This window comes from Balaenoptera physalus (assembly GCF_965194825.1).
Source record: "Balaenoptera physalus genome assembly, chromosome: 13".
In the NCBI taxonomy this organism is placed as follows: Eukaryota; Metazoa; Chordata; class Mammalia; order Artiodactyla; family Balaenopteridae; genus Balaenoptera; species Balaenoptera physalus.
The window spans coordinates 42,097,336-42,112,459 of NC_138892.1; the positions used below are offsets into that span (position 1 = coordinate 42,097,336).

At 40.4% G+C, this 15,124-nt stretch overlaps 1 protein-coding gene across 3 annotated transcripts in view; it reads right to left on the bottom strand.

Moving 5' to 3' along the window:
* The window catches only part of LOC309640417 (uncharacterized protein), a 255,955-nt gene that overhangs the window by 155,716 nt on the left and 85,115 nt on the right, over positions 1-15,124 (bottom strand). For 2 of the 3 annotated variants that reach the window (XM_082419176.1, XM_082419177.1), the window contains exon 5: positions 6,129-6,235. The gene's annotated coding sequence lies outside the window, so the exon portion shown is untranslated. Of the gene's footprint in view, positions 1-1,609; positions 6,236-15,124 lie in introns of those variants that run through there. The other variant, XR_014252193.1, reaches the window with a different exon arrangement.

Consider the following 15,124-nt stretch of genomic DNA (forward strand, 5'->3'; position numbering starts at 1 on the left):
TATGATCATCTCAATAGATGCAGAAAAAGCTTTTGACAAAATTCAACACCCATTTATGATAAAAACTCTCCAGAAAGTGGGCATAGAGGGAACCTACCTCAACATAATAAAGGCCATATATGACAAACCCACGGCAAACATCGTTCTCAATGGTGAAAAACTGAAACCATTTCCACTAAGATCAGGAACGAGACAAGGATGTCCACTCTCACCACTATTATTCAACATAGTTTTGGAAGTCCTAGCCACGGGAATCAGAGAAGAAAAAGAAATAAAAGGAATGCAAATTGGAAAAGAAGAAATAAATCTGTCACTGTTTGCAGATGACATGATACTATGCATAGAGAATCCTTAAAATGCCATCAGAAAACTACTAGACTTAATCAATGAATTTGGTAAAGTTGCAGGATACAAAATTAATGCACAGAAATCTCTTGCATTCCTATACACTAATGATGACAAATCTGAAAGAGAAATTATGGAAACACTCCCATTTACCATTGTAACAAAAAGAATAAAATACCTAGGAATAAACTTACCTAGGGAGACAAAAGACCTGTATGCAGAAAACTATAAGACAGTGATGAAAGAAATTAAAGATGATACAAACAGATGGAGAGATATACCATGTTCTTGGATTGGAAGAATCAATATTGTGAAAATGACTATACTACCCAAAGCAATCTACAGATTCAATGCAATCCCTATCAAATTACCAATGGCATTTTTTTTATGGAAGTAGAACAAATCATCTTAAAATTTGTATGGAGACACAAAAAACCCCAAATAGTCATAGCAGTCTTGAGGGAAAAAAAACGGAGCTGGAGGAATCAGACTCCCTGACTTCAGACTATACTACAAAGCTATAGTAATCAAGACAATATGGTACTGGCACAAAAACAGAAACATAGATCAATGGAACAAGATAGAAAGCCCAGAGATAAACCCACGCACCTATGATCAACTAATCTATGACAAAGGAGGCAAAGATATACAATGGAGAAAAGACAGTCTCTTCAATAAGTGGTGCTGGGAAAACTGGACAGCTACATGTAAAAGAATGAAATTAGAACACTCCCTAACACCATACACAAAAATAAACTCAAAATGGATTTGAGACCTAAATGTAAGACTGGACACTATAAAACTCTTAGAGGAAAACATAGGAAGCACACTCTTTGACATAAATCACAGCAAGATCTTTTTTGATCCACCTCCTAGAGTAATGGAAATAAAAACAAAAATGAACAAATAGGACCTAATGAAACTTCAAAGCTTTTGCACAGCAAAGGAAACCATAAAGAAGATGAAAAGACAACCCTCTGAATGGAGAAAATATTTGCAAATGAATCAATGGACAAAGGATTAATCTGCAAAATATATAAACAGCTCATGCAGCTCAATATTAAAGAAACAAACAACCCAATCCAAAAATGGGCAGAAGACCTAAATAGACATTTCTCCAAAGAAGACATACAGATGGCCAAGAAGCACATGAAAAGCTGCTCAACATCACTAATTATTAGAGAAATGCAAATCAAAACTATAATGAGGTATCACCTCACACCAGTCAGAACGGGAATCATCAGAAAATCTACAAACAACAAATGCTGGAGAAGGTGTGGAGAAAACGGAACCCTCTTGCACTGTTGGTGGGAATGTAAATTGATACAGCCACTATGGAGAACAGAATGGAGGTTCCTTAAAAAACTAAAAATAGAATTACCATATGATCCTGCAATCCCACTACTGGGCATATACACAGAGAAAACCATAATTCAAAAAGACACATGCACCCTAATGTTCATTGCAGCACTATTTACAATAGCCAGGTCATGGAAGCAACCTAAATGCCCATCGACAGACGAATGGATAAAGAAGGTGTGGTACATATACACAATGGAATATTACTCAGCCATAAAAAGGAACGAAATTGAGTCATTTGTTGAGACGTGGATGAATCTAGAGACTGTCATACAGAGTGAAGTAAGTCAGAAAGAGAAAAACAAATATCGTATATTAACTCATGTATGTGGAACCTAGAAAAATGGTACAGATGAACCGGTTTGCAGGGCAGAAGTTGAGATACAGATGTAGAGAACAAACATATGGACACCAAGGGGGAAAAACCACGGTGGGGTGGGGATGGTGGTGCGTTGAATTGGGCAATTGGGATTGACATGTATACACTGATGTGTATAAAATTGATGACTAATAAGAACCTGCAGTATAAAAAAACAAACAAACAAACAAAAAAAACAACTGCTACTAAACTTTCTTTGGGTTATTTGTATGGAAATATGTTAATATAAATGTTTCAGACATTACATGAAATTTCTAAAAATCTTGTATGTTCTGGTATAATTTTATAAGTCATAATTCTAGTTATTACTTTAAAATGTATATCTCAGAAATAACTAAATTTCCTTGTCAATTGCATTATTATGAACTTTCATCAAATCTTTAACCGTGGTCATTTTTAAGTCTTTTGTCATTTACAGACAGTACTGGGTGAACTCTGATGCTTTTGCAAAAATGTTCCTATAAAAGGGTTTCATCTTCAAGGAATTCATGGAAAAGACTCTGACAAGTACAGGTTTCTGGTAACTGACTATACTGCTGAACTGAATGAATAAGCATTTTCAGAACTCCGATGGAAAACTGATGAATTCATAAAAGTGCTAACAAAAGATCAAGATGAAAAAAAAATTAATTACATGGGACTGAGTGAACTGATGAGGATTATAATTTTTGTGACTTTCTGTTTGAATAAAAAAAAAATCCCACAAGGACTCAGAGGCAAAAAATATACAAATCAATTTCCACTGCAAAGTAAAGGAGCTGTTACAGTGGAGGATTACTGGACTGAATGTCAATATTATGACATAGTATGAGTGTGTTTCGTGTTTGGTAATTGCCATCATTGTTGCTTTTGTTGTGGTCATCCATTTACAATGCTTGGTGTCAGTTTATCTCTTGTAAAAATAAAATACAGTGTGTGTGTGTGAAAAAAAAAAGAAAAGAGAGACCACAACATTATTTCAATTATCCGCTGCTACATAACACACCACGTCCAAACTTTAGGAGCTTAAAAGAGCAACCACCATTATCTTTCACGATTCTGTGTGCTGACCAGGCAGTTCCGCCGCTGTGGGGGGCACTGGGTCAGCAGGAAGGTCTACAGTGGCCTTGCTCACATGGCATGGAGTTGCTGCTGGCTGCTTGCTGGGAGCTCAGATAGGGGTGTCGGCCAGAGGCCTTGATTCTTCTCTATGGAGGCCTCTCTACATGGTTGCTTAGACTTCTTCACAGTATAGAAATTGTGTTTCAGGAAAGGGAATTCAAAGAGCGAGCATTCCAAGAATATAAACCCACCATGCAACACTTTGGGGGTAGGTAGTATAATGCCCCCTACAAAGATACCCATGCTCTAATCCTCAAAACCTGTGAATATGTTATCTTACATGGCAAAAGAGACTGTGCAGATGTGATTAAGTTAAGGTGAGATGGAAGATTAGCCTGGGTTACCCAAATGGCCCTAATGTAATCACAAGAGTTCTTATAAGAAGGAGGCAAGAGTAAGGGAAATTTGATAATGTTATACTGATGGCTTTGAAAATGGAGGAAGGGGCCACAAGCCAAGGAATGCAGGGAGCCTCTAGTGCTGGACAAGGCAAGGAAATAGATTCTCCCCTAGAGCCTCCAGAAGGAATGTGGTCCTGCTGACACCTTGATTTTTGGCCCAGTGACACTTCTGACCTACAAAATTATAAGATAATAAGTCTGTTTTAAGCCAGTAAGTTTGTGTAATTTGTTAAAAAATCTATAGGAAACAAATACATTTGCCAAGCCTCTGTTATTATTCCCTTTGTTAATATCCCGTGGCTAAAGCCCAGAGTCACTGGACTAAATTCATGGAGGCTTGATTCACTGTAACGGTCCACTACAAAAGTAACAATCCAACACAAGTACCGTTGCCTTCCAAATATTTTCTTTTTTTTTTTTTCCTCTTGCTTTACTGTTTTAAATTTTAAACACAGATAAAACTCCAAGTCATCACATAAAATGACATAGTCGAAGTCATTCAATCACTATGCTTTCATTGTTTATTTTGAATCCTCTATTTAAAGGCAAGAATATGTCATACCACAGGGACTGCAGATATAATAGCGTCCTAAGTGAACTGGTATGATTCTTTCTTTTTTTTTTTTTTTAACTGGTATGATTCTGAACCCTCATGAACTTGTTCTTGAAATGAATGTGTATAGATGGGTCCACAGATGCCTGAGACCAACTGTACAACTGGGAGTCAATGTCCCATTCTGCAAGTCAAGGTCCATGTAGGATACAAAATTTACTAAGTGATAATTAACAAAAAGGTGCTAATTTCCAAATATTTTCTGATTTAGTTTTCTGTTGCTACTGTAACAAAGTACCACAAACTTGGCGACTTAGCGCAACACAACTTTATTATCTCAGTTTCTGTAGGGTGTAAGTCTCACATGGGGTTTGCCAAGGTAAAATCAAGGTGTTGGCAGGGCTGCACTCCTTACCTAGAGGTCTGGGGAAGAATCCAGTTCCGAGCTGATTCTTCTTGTTGGCCGGGTTCAGTTCCTTGGGATTGTAAGACTAAGGTCCCCATTTCCCTATAGGCTGTCAACCAGGGGTGGTCCTTAGCTCTGAAAGCTTCTCTTCAGTCCTCACATGTGACCCCTTAGATCTCAGAATGACTGACAGTGCATAGAATCCTTCTCACACTTGGCATTCTCTGGCTTTTCCTTCTGCTGCATCTTCCTCTAGCTGGAGAAAGTTCTCTGCTTTTAAGGGATCATGTGATTAGACTGGGCCCACCCATGATCATCTCCCTATCTTAATATCTATAACCTGAATTACATCTGCAAAGCTCTTTTTGCCATGTAATATAACATGTTCACAGGTTCCAGAGATTAGGGCACAGACGTTTTCAAGGTCATTATTCTGCCTACCACAGTTCTCAGCAACCAGAATCTTCATGGCAAAGAGAGGTTAGAAATTCAGCACTGATCTACTCTGTGCTGTCTAGGAATAAGCCCTCAAAGGCACAATTAGCACAGACAAACTCATCATTCTGATCGCTGGCTCCGACAGCATCTCCAGGAGACAATTTATGTGAGATGTTACTCCTCCAAAATTAGTCACAGTTGGGTATTTCATAAACAGCTCTGCTCCATCGTTAAAGGCCAAGGCTTCTCAGAAGAGCGACAATCCTATTTTTCGCAATAACCTCATAAACTGCCCTCCATGACAACTCAAAAATCAACTGATTAAAAATGATCTCACGACATCATACAGTGGACTATGTACCGATGGTTGCATCTTCACACCCCTCTTTACTCTCCAAGGATTTTGGACCTTTTGTTCAGTATTCTGAATCTACTAATGGCTTCTTTATTGATAAAAGCAATGTAGGGGGCTTCCCTGGTGGCGCAGTGGTTGAGAATCTGCCTGCCAATGCAGGGGACAAGGGTTTGAGCCCTGGTCTGGGAAGATCCCACATGCCGCGGAGCAACTAGGCCCGTGAGCCACAACTACTGAGCCTGCGCGTCTGGAGCCTGTGCTCCGCAACAAGAGAGGCCGCGAGAATGAGAGGCCCGCGCACTGCGATGAAGAGTGGTCCCCGCTTGCCGCAACTGGAGAAAGCCCTCGCACAGAAACGAAGACCCAACACAGCCAAAAATAAATAAATAAATAAATAAATTTTTTAAAAAAAGCAATGTAATTAGAGCATCTGGGGTGAATGTGGTTATCCTATGTTATAAACATCAGAAATGCCTCTTACTTATAGATACATACATAGATACATAGAATGTCTCTTACGTACAAAGAGGGATCGGTAGGTAGAGGCAATAACTACACTTTCAAAAATCCAAACGCCTACTGATTCATCTCAAAATATTAATTTTTAAAATATTGTATTGGATATTTAAGGACAATCTTGAAAAACAAAGCCATAACAATTAAGCTAAGGAAGGTTGAGATAGCCCAAGTTAGTGAGGAGAGTTTTAGCCTAACATTTTTATTAATTGTTATACAACTAGAAGAGAAATATATGACTGAGCTGGTGGAAGGAAAGGACACTTTACACTCACTTTTTATCCATGATGCAAAGTTAAATTCTATTCCTCCAGGGAAAACTTCAGGGCACTGTCCCTGCCACCACCAGTGATAGAGACGGCTTGGGAAACATTAGAACCACCTAGGAAGAAGTAAGTTTAGAAGTTTTTAGTCTAACTTTATACAGTGAGGTGGGAGGGAGCCTCCTTCTGGTCAACTAAATAGAAGAGAATTTTGTTTTGCTCAGAAAGTTCTTCTTTGCCTATTTTACAGCTGAAATTGCAACCAGCTTCTCTTACTGAAAAAGTTTCTGTCGTATTAATACAAGAAAAGCAAAGAAAATGATCACTCTGCACTACCTCAGCAGAAATGTGCCCAAACATACATGCACTTCAAAGTAAAGGAAGTTCTGCACTATTTCAATTACTAGATAATCATTTTACACAACAGTCAAAGTCCAAAGAAAACACAGCCTACACATATGTTCTCAAATTATGAGTAGATTTAGGACAAATCTTATAAGCTAAGTAACTTGAAAGTGAATTTTTTTTTCCCCCACTAGCTATCTATTTTACATTTGGTAGTGTATATATGTCCATGCCACTCTCTCACTTCGTCCCAGCTTACCCTTCCCCCTTCCCGTGCCCTCAAGTCCATTCTCTATGTCTGCATCTTTATTCCTGTCCTGCCCTTAGGTTCTTCGGAACCTTTTTTTTTTTTTTTTTAGATTCCATACATATGTGTTAGCATACGGTATTTGTTTTTCTCTTTCTGACTTGAAAGTGAATTTTTTAAATGACCTTTTCTTTTATTAAAATATTCATTCATTAATTTAATGTAGCCTAGATGTAGACTTCTGATATATTTTTTAAAAATATGGACTGCTTCCCAAATTTGCATGTGATCCTTGCACAAGGGCCATGCTAATCTTCAGTGTAAAATATATTCCAATCTCAGTATATGTGCTGCCAAAGCAAGCACTAGACTTCTAATATTTATTATAATAAATGTACTGTAGGAGCATAAATCCCGATTCATATATTTTAATTTACAAATATATCAATTTGATAGATGGAGTCATTTTTCTGTCCAATCACATTAAATTACATCCATAGCCAAATCTCTGAAGTAAATTATGAACTCATTCAGGAAACAGCCTGCCAAGAGAGTATTTAGCACACAGTAGGCAGTCGAAAAATAATGAAAATAATAAACATATATTCTATCAAGGTGTACATAGTATAGATTTTCAACCACATGTAAACTCTCCAATTGAAATGTTAACAACAGTCATTAATCCCTCATCCAACACACCTGAGAGTTGCTTCCCCTTCCATTAATTGAAATGCATTCTGGAGACAGACATTAACTAATAATAATCTAGCTTACTATGAAAGTAAAGCAATGCTACCACCAATGTACTCTGAGACCATATAATAATTATTTTAGAGTCACTGCATTCCTTGTTCCCTCAGTTTGTGCTGATATTGAATTGCCTGTCATAATGTAGAAATAATCACTTGTCAAGAATAATCAGGGAGGGTGAGGTTCAGATGAGTCCTTTCCCATAATCTGGGAAGGCTTCCTAAATTCTCATTCACGGATATTGAATGGGGGGGGGGTCCCTTACTAGATACTGTGCTAGGCATTGGGTATACAGAAGTGAAGAGATGTGGTTCCTGTCCTCAAGAAGCTTATAATCTAGTAGACAGACGTTTAAGCTCATACGTGCAACAAAGTATTATACGAAGTGCCGAGGGAGAAAGAATGAAAACACAAATGAGGGAGTTGTCGGTTCAGAGTTAGGTCTATGGGAGAAAACCTGGAAAAAGTGCTCCCATCATACCTGAGCACATTAGTTCCCTGCTGTAAAAGGCATCTGAATGTCTCCACCTTCCTGTGAGAGTGGTAGGAAATGTTAAAGAAAATTAAATGCAGGAAAAGAAGGCCTGAGACAACTTGAGAAGGACTCAAGATCAAAGCATGGTTTGCCACAGGACATATATTAACCAACACGCATAAATTTTCAAAAGCCAAAAGCAAATAGAAGAATCTAAGTTCCTACGGGGTGCTGCACGTGGGCACCGCTGTGCACACGTGATATCCTGCCTTATACTGTAGATATATTTTCACTTTGGTTTTCATTCACCAGCCTTGGAAATAATCAAGGGTTGGGGGGCTGACTCACCAGGGCCAAAGCCTCCCCCATTTTCCCCAGCCAGTATTCTAAAAAGATTTGCATGCCCTATAGAAAAAGGATTCCTGGACGTATGTTTCAAAGTCCCAAATTATCTGAGTTCAAGGGCCCGGTGAGCTCCCTGTCCCACTCCCACCTCCCAGAAGGCTACCCCCAGCCAGGTCTGACCACTAGCATGTGGACATGTCATCCCCAGCAAGGATTATGTCTCATACTTCTTTCTTGGTATCCTCCTTAGCTCCTGCCACAGTGTCCTGCAAGTAGCTCATTAGACGATGGATAATAATGATGATAACAAACACAGAAACTCTCCAAAGATGACCAGAATGGTAAAATCACAAGATTTTTCCATGTGTTAGAAGTTCTGTGAAAAGTGTGGTTGGTGGACAGGATAGCCTACTAAGTACGTTCTATTTATCTTCTATTCCCATTCTCTCTTCCCAACAGTATCGCAGATGATAGCGGGTAGGCTGACATATGTGTTCTTTATTTACGCTGCCCGTGAAGAAACACGGAGGCTCCTTTTGGTACCAAATAAGGCATTTTACCTGCTTAACATAAGTCACCATATGGAGCAGGTTCCACCTGAGGCCTGCCTGGGTGAAGTCCAAGTCATCGTGAGACCTTATGTCCAACTTATCTAGGGTTCTGATTTACCAAGGAATGTCCCAAGGAGCTGCCACAGATGCCAGACCTGTGTTAGTAGAATGAGACACAAGAGCCCTAACCTGTGTCCAATAATCAGAGGGAAGACTTTGATCTCCCTGGGCTGCCACACTTCTGTCGCTCGCATCCCCTTCTGGACCCATAAAGCTCCTATTTGTTGCAAGAGCATTTATTTGGAAAATTAAGGGACAAAGGGCTTGTTTGCTTTAATAAAAGCTAAGAACAAGCTCACTAACTGATGGGAAGTTTTATTTGACTCCTGGGTCAGTGGTTTAATTTTACATATATTCTCATAAATGTAACCACAGTGTTTTGTGCAAGGATCATCTTGTAAACTAAATGTGCTGGCAGAGGAAAATCCATTTGTGGCACCCAAGACATTAGGGGAATTGGCAGCCATGGAAAACACCTGAAAAGCTTTCCTCCCCAGCCTCACAGATATCCACCAGAAAAGGAATGCTCTTGCTCCAACACTCTCCTTGCAAGTGGTGAGCTCTTCTGCCAACTGACCACCTCCTGGGTAAATTTTAATATCAGCAAGGAGAAGCTGGAAGTAACACCAGCACTTATCTCAGTGCTGTTGTTTTGAAGAAAAATATTATATGACTTAGTAATCAGTCTCTCATGTCTCTAATGCATTCCTAAACAATGGCAAATGAAGATAAAACAAATTAAATGGAGAAATTCTCAGGTGTGTGCGTGTGCGTGTGCACGCACATGAGCACATGCGTGGGTTCACATGCTTTGTTTTCAAGTAGCCAAGACTTACATATTAAAATATACTTATGGGGGACTTCCCTGGTGGCACAGTGGTTAAGAATCCGCCTGCCAATGCAGGGGACACAGGTTCGATCCCTGGTTCGGGAAGATCCCACATGCCACAGAGCAACTAAGCCCGTGTGCCACAACTACTGAGCCTGCGATCTAGAGCCCGCAAGTCACAACTACTGAGCTCACGTGCCACAACTACTGAAGCTCGCGCACCTAGAGCCCATGCTCCTCAACAAGAGAAGCCACCACCATGAGAAGCCCACGCACTCCAATGAAGAGTAGCCCCCGCTCGCCACAACTAGAGAAAGCCCAAGCGCAGCAATGAAGACCCAACGCAGCCCAATAAATTAATTAATTAATTAATTTTAAAAAATAATAATAAAATATACTTATGGGAACTTTAGAGCCTTCTATGTTTGCCTCAACCTTACCAGGGACAGAAAATCCATCAGTGCAGACAATCCCCATCTGAAGCTGCTGCTATTAAATGTTGGTGGTGTCATGAAATTGACTCAAGACAGCCTCTTCATTTTTTGTAAGCAATCCTGACACTGGGGTTCCCTAATGTGGTGATCAAAGGGTTACAATAAGACTCAATGGCTGAAGCTACCATTCGTGATTAGGACCTACCAGATGACACTGTAATAGGTATATTATCTTTAACCCCTTTCCCATACTGCTGAAATCTTACAGGACATAAATTCTTATCCCTGTTTTACAGATCAGGAAATTGGACCTCAGAAAACTTAAAAAGTGGAAAAAATGATACACGAACTTAAATTAGTCTGACTCCATGGTCAAGCTTTTCCTACATACACATAGCCCCTGACTTTATATACCTCTAGGACTACAGCCAGCCACCCAACCTTATTTCCAAGAAACCTGCTTTTCCAGGTGGTTAATACTCTTGAGAGACAGGTGCTATACTTATACTTCCCAGCTAGAAGTAGACATAGTCATTTACCCAGTCTGCTGAGCTGGGACGAGAGGGCATCCCCCCTCCCACCTGAGATATCAAGGTTTACGGAACATCAGACACTCCTACAAAAGATCTGAGGTTTATCACGTAGTCATTCATTCATTCAACAAATATTTACAGAGGGACTGCTCCATGCCAGGCACTGTATAATGTGCTGGGCTTAATGAGCACAAGATAGCACCCACCCTCAATACACTCACAGTATTAGGGAGACAGACTAGCAAAAGAGCGATTTCTATGCAAAGCGATAAAAGCTACTACTGGAACAAGCAAGAGATTATTGCACCCAGAGCAAGGACAACCACTTGTCATGGCGTGTTTAGAACAATTTCCAGAAGAAAAATAGCATCCAGGCAGAGTCCTAAAGAACAAATTATGGTGAGCCTGGCCATTGAAGGGAGGTGGTTACGAGTTTTCCAGGCAGAAAGGATAGGATGTACACAGACCTAAAAGTGAGAGAGAGCCTGCATGTCCCCAAACCTGCAAGCTCTGCCATGTTACGTGAGGGGGCAAAGGGGAGAAAATAATGACACTGGACAAGTGAACACAGGACAGATCGTGAAGGTCCTGGTGAGAAATGTTAGGACTTCATCCTGGAGGGGACAGTTTCCCTAAACAGACAGTTATAATTTAGATCCCTTAGCCATCCAAGTAGAGTCTCAGGGAGCTAAGGACATTGCTCACCTGACCCATCTTGGGAGCAAAACACTACACTTGTAAGGTTTGTCTCCATGTGCTCCTCACTCAGCCCTAAAGAGTGATTGTGGTGTTTTTCCCTCATGCAGTGATGTGATTTTCTAGCAGTCTCATGAATATTCATGACAGAACTAAGGGGACCAAAGCAGGAGAAGGCTGGCTGCTGCCAAAGAGGTTGTCATTCATTCACTGGTCCATTCATTTGTTTGGTCATTCATTTAATCCAGGCAATACAACAATAATGATTTAAATCAGGGGTTGGCAGTCTGCACCTGTTAAGTCAAATGTGACCTACCACCCGTTTTTGTAAATAAAGCTTTATTGGAACATAGCTATATGTGTTCATTTGTGTATTGTCTGTGACTGCTTTCATACTACAAGAACAGAGGTGAGTTGTTGTAACAGACCAAGGGTATATACACTCGGGAGTCAATCACATATGACATCTTTAAAGCCACAGCACTAGATGGAATCCCTGGGGGAAAAAAGTATGTGGAAAGTAGAGAAGGGTCAGACACCAAATTCAGTTGAGGTTTGTGGGCATAAATTTAAAGTTAGACCAGTAAGCACTGTTGCATTTTTTCCAGCTACGTTCAGTTGTGCTGATGCCGGAGTGAAATAGGAAGAAAGCTGAATTTACTGAGGGTTGGAATTTTGCCAGGCAAAAACAGAAGGAGTGGGGCAAGGGAGCTGAATGTGTGTACATGGAAACTATTTAACAACAGACTGAGAAATCTTAACCAGGTAAAGATGGATATTCGCCAGTGAGATGGTAGGAAGGTCAACGGACTGGGGTTCCTAATGGTGTCCAAGAATTACTGGAGCAGAACCATTCTCTACTTACTCACTTACCCTAGAGTAAGTGAACTGGAGAAGTAAGAAGAGGTGGTCAAACAATAGACAGAAATAGTGACATGATAAATTTAGTAAACTAATGACTAAAATCCTCAATGCATGGGGAAAATGATGGAGAAGAAAGTAGATCACTGTAAAAAAAAAAAGGGGGGGAGGTTGGGGGGCAAAGCAGTACAGCCTAATTCCATGTGCTTCAAAGGACTAGAGAGAAAGTGGAATTAAGTGTATAAAAGCAGCCTTGAGGGAAAAGATAGGTACCTACCCTAAATAACCTCAGTCACAGATAAGCAACTAAGACAGAAATGCTTACACAGTAGAGGCTAAATGTAAATAATGTAAAGAGAGTACCTTATTAGGATAATACTAGCTGCTGTAAGAAACAGATAAAACCCCAAAGCTCAGTGGCTTAATAGAAGTTTATTTCTTACTCAATAAACTCAATAGAAGTTTATCTCTTAGAAGAGGAAGGGCTCTTTTCCATGTAAGTATTCAAAGACTCAAGTTGAGGGAGGCTTTCCCATCTGCAATACGTGGTTTCTAAAGCTGCCAGGGGTGTTGACATGAAGAGGGTAAGAGAGGAGGAGAAAAGCTTTGCATTGTGGGCCAGGCCTGGAAGTGGCCAATATCAGTTTCTCCCATTTAGTAATTTGGCTGGGAATGGGGTCTGTATTCTGTGCCCAGAAATAAAGGGAAATAAATTTGATTCCTTGCAATGGAAGTCTAGGGAACAGTGTAATCAGCATGCTTTGGTGGAACTTTATCAGAAAAAAGAAATCACAGTATAATAAAAAATATCATGGACTCAGAAGAATTTGATTTAAAAACCTATCTTTGTCAAACATATGACCTTAAACAGGTCATGTAAACTTATTAATCCTTATTTATAAAATTGGGATAAATAACAGTTCCCCTGCCTTAAAAGGTACATGAAAATATCAAAATGAGATATGCATTAAAAACATTAAAAAGTCCTATAAACTCTGAAGCACTGCACAAATGTCAGCTAATATTATTATTATTACTACTGACGACATGACTGATATCTGCCCCATTCTTGTTAATTTAAATTAACTATATACCGCTATGCAAACTGGCATTATGATTCTGTAAAAAGCTGCTTCAAATACCTACATTCCCTGTCCGAAATTTCTGCATACATGCATATTTCAAAACCACCTAAGTCCCAGCTCTTGGCAACCCCAACTTCCCAGGTCCCCATTTTGGTGCCATACTTACCTCTCATTTTCTGCCTATCTCATAATATTGAGACCCAGCTTCCGGATTTCCATCTTGTTTCTACCCTCTGACACATCTACAGGACACAGATTTGTGTGTGTTAATGCCTGTGTCTTTACAGAGAGTGACCCAGGTGGGCTGCTCCATTTCTGTTCCCTGCCTTTGTGCTTTTGAAGGACCTTTGCATGTAGTTGTGCAGGCTGTATACTGCACAACCCTAGAGGCCATTGTTCATATAGTTGACTGAGTTATTATTACAATGTTCTAGCAGGTGGCAGCAAAGCATTTTGCTCTATCAAGACAATATTCTGTCAGAGAGAAATTATGTGTCTTGAGGAGGAAGCTACTTTTCCTAATCCACACTAAGGTGGCATATGGAATTGTGGTGGTGCCTCATAAGAGGTCTGTTCCTCCCCAAATGTGAAGGAGAGTCACATGTCCTGTCCAGAAAGATTAAGCACAAAACTCAAGAAGATACTGTAGCTAAAAGAACCAGAACTATGTCAGAGCCTTGTCTCTTGCAAACCATAGATAAAAAATATTTACCATTTCCCAATGACATGGAATTGTTGGTTAAAAGAATAGTACAACAGTAAAACACGTGTTGAAATTTGTTATACATGTGCCTGTGCTCATAATCGTATAAACCCACACATAAATTTCCCATTGTAATGCTCTGGTTTTTCAAAGAAAAAAAAAACCTTTGTTTCAATGACAAATCAAAATACTCCATTCCATCACAGTTCAAGTGAAAACAAACGAACCCAGTGTCCAGGCTTTTAGGCCCTAGGCAGGTGCTTCTTTTTCTTCTGGACCACAATATACACTGAAAAGTCATATAACTGATGCCCAAAGATCCCTCCTGAGTTGGGAACTGCAGCTAAAGTCACATATAGACAATCACAGTAAACAGCAATCAAAATATCCATAACCTAAGAGGAAATTGCCCCAAGGAAAACAAATAAGGAAGATGATGACTTGGCTTCTATCTCAGTACATGTTAGAAAACACATGCTTTGGAGGAGCTTCAAGATGGTGGAAGAGTAAGATGTGGAGATCACCTTCCTCCCCACAAATACATCAGAAATACATCTACTTGTGGAACAACTCCTACAGAACACCTATTAAACGCTGGCAGAAGACCTCAGATCTCCCAAAAGGCAAGAAACTCCCCACGTACCTGGGTAGGGCAAAAGAAAAAAGAAAAAACAGAGAAAAAAGAATAGAGATGAGACCCGCACCAGTGGGAGGGAGCTGTGAAGGAGGAAAGGTTTCCACACAGTAGGAAGACCCTTCGCGGGTGGAGACTGCAGGTGGTGGAGGGGGGGAGCTTTGGAGCCACAGAGGAGAGCGCAGCCACAGGGGTGCGGAGGACAAAGCAGAGAGATTCCCGCACAGAGGATCAGTGCCGACCAGCCCGAGAGGCTTGTCTGCTCCCCCGCCGGGGCGGGCGGGGGCTGGGAGCTGAGGCTCGGGCTTCAGAGGTCGGATCCCAGGGAGAGGACTGGGGTTGGCGGCGTAAACACAGCCTGAAGGGGGCTAGTGCACCACGGCTAGCCGAGAGGGAGTCCAGGAAAAAGCCTGGAGCTGCCGAAAAGGCAAGAGACTTTTTCTTACCTCTTTGTTTCCTG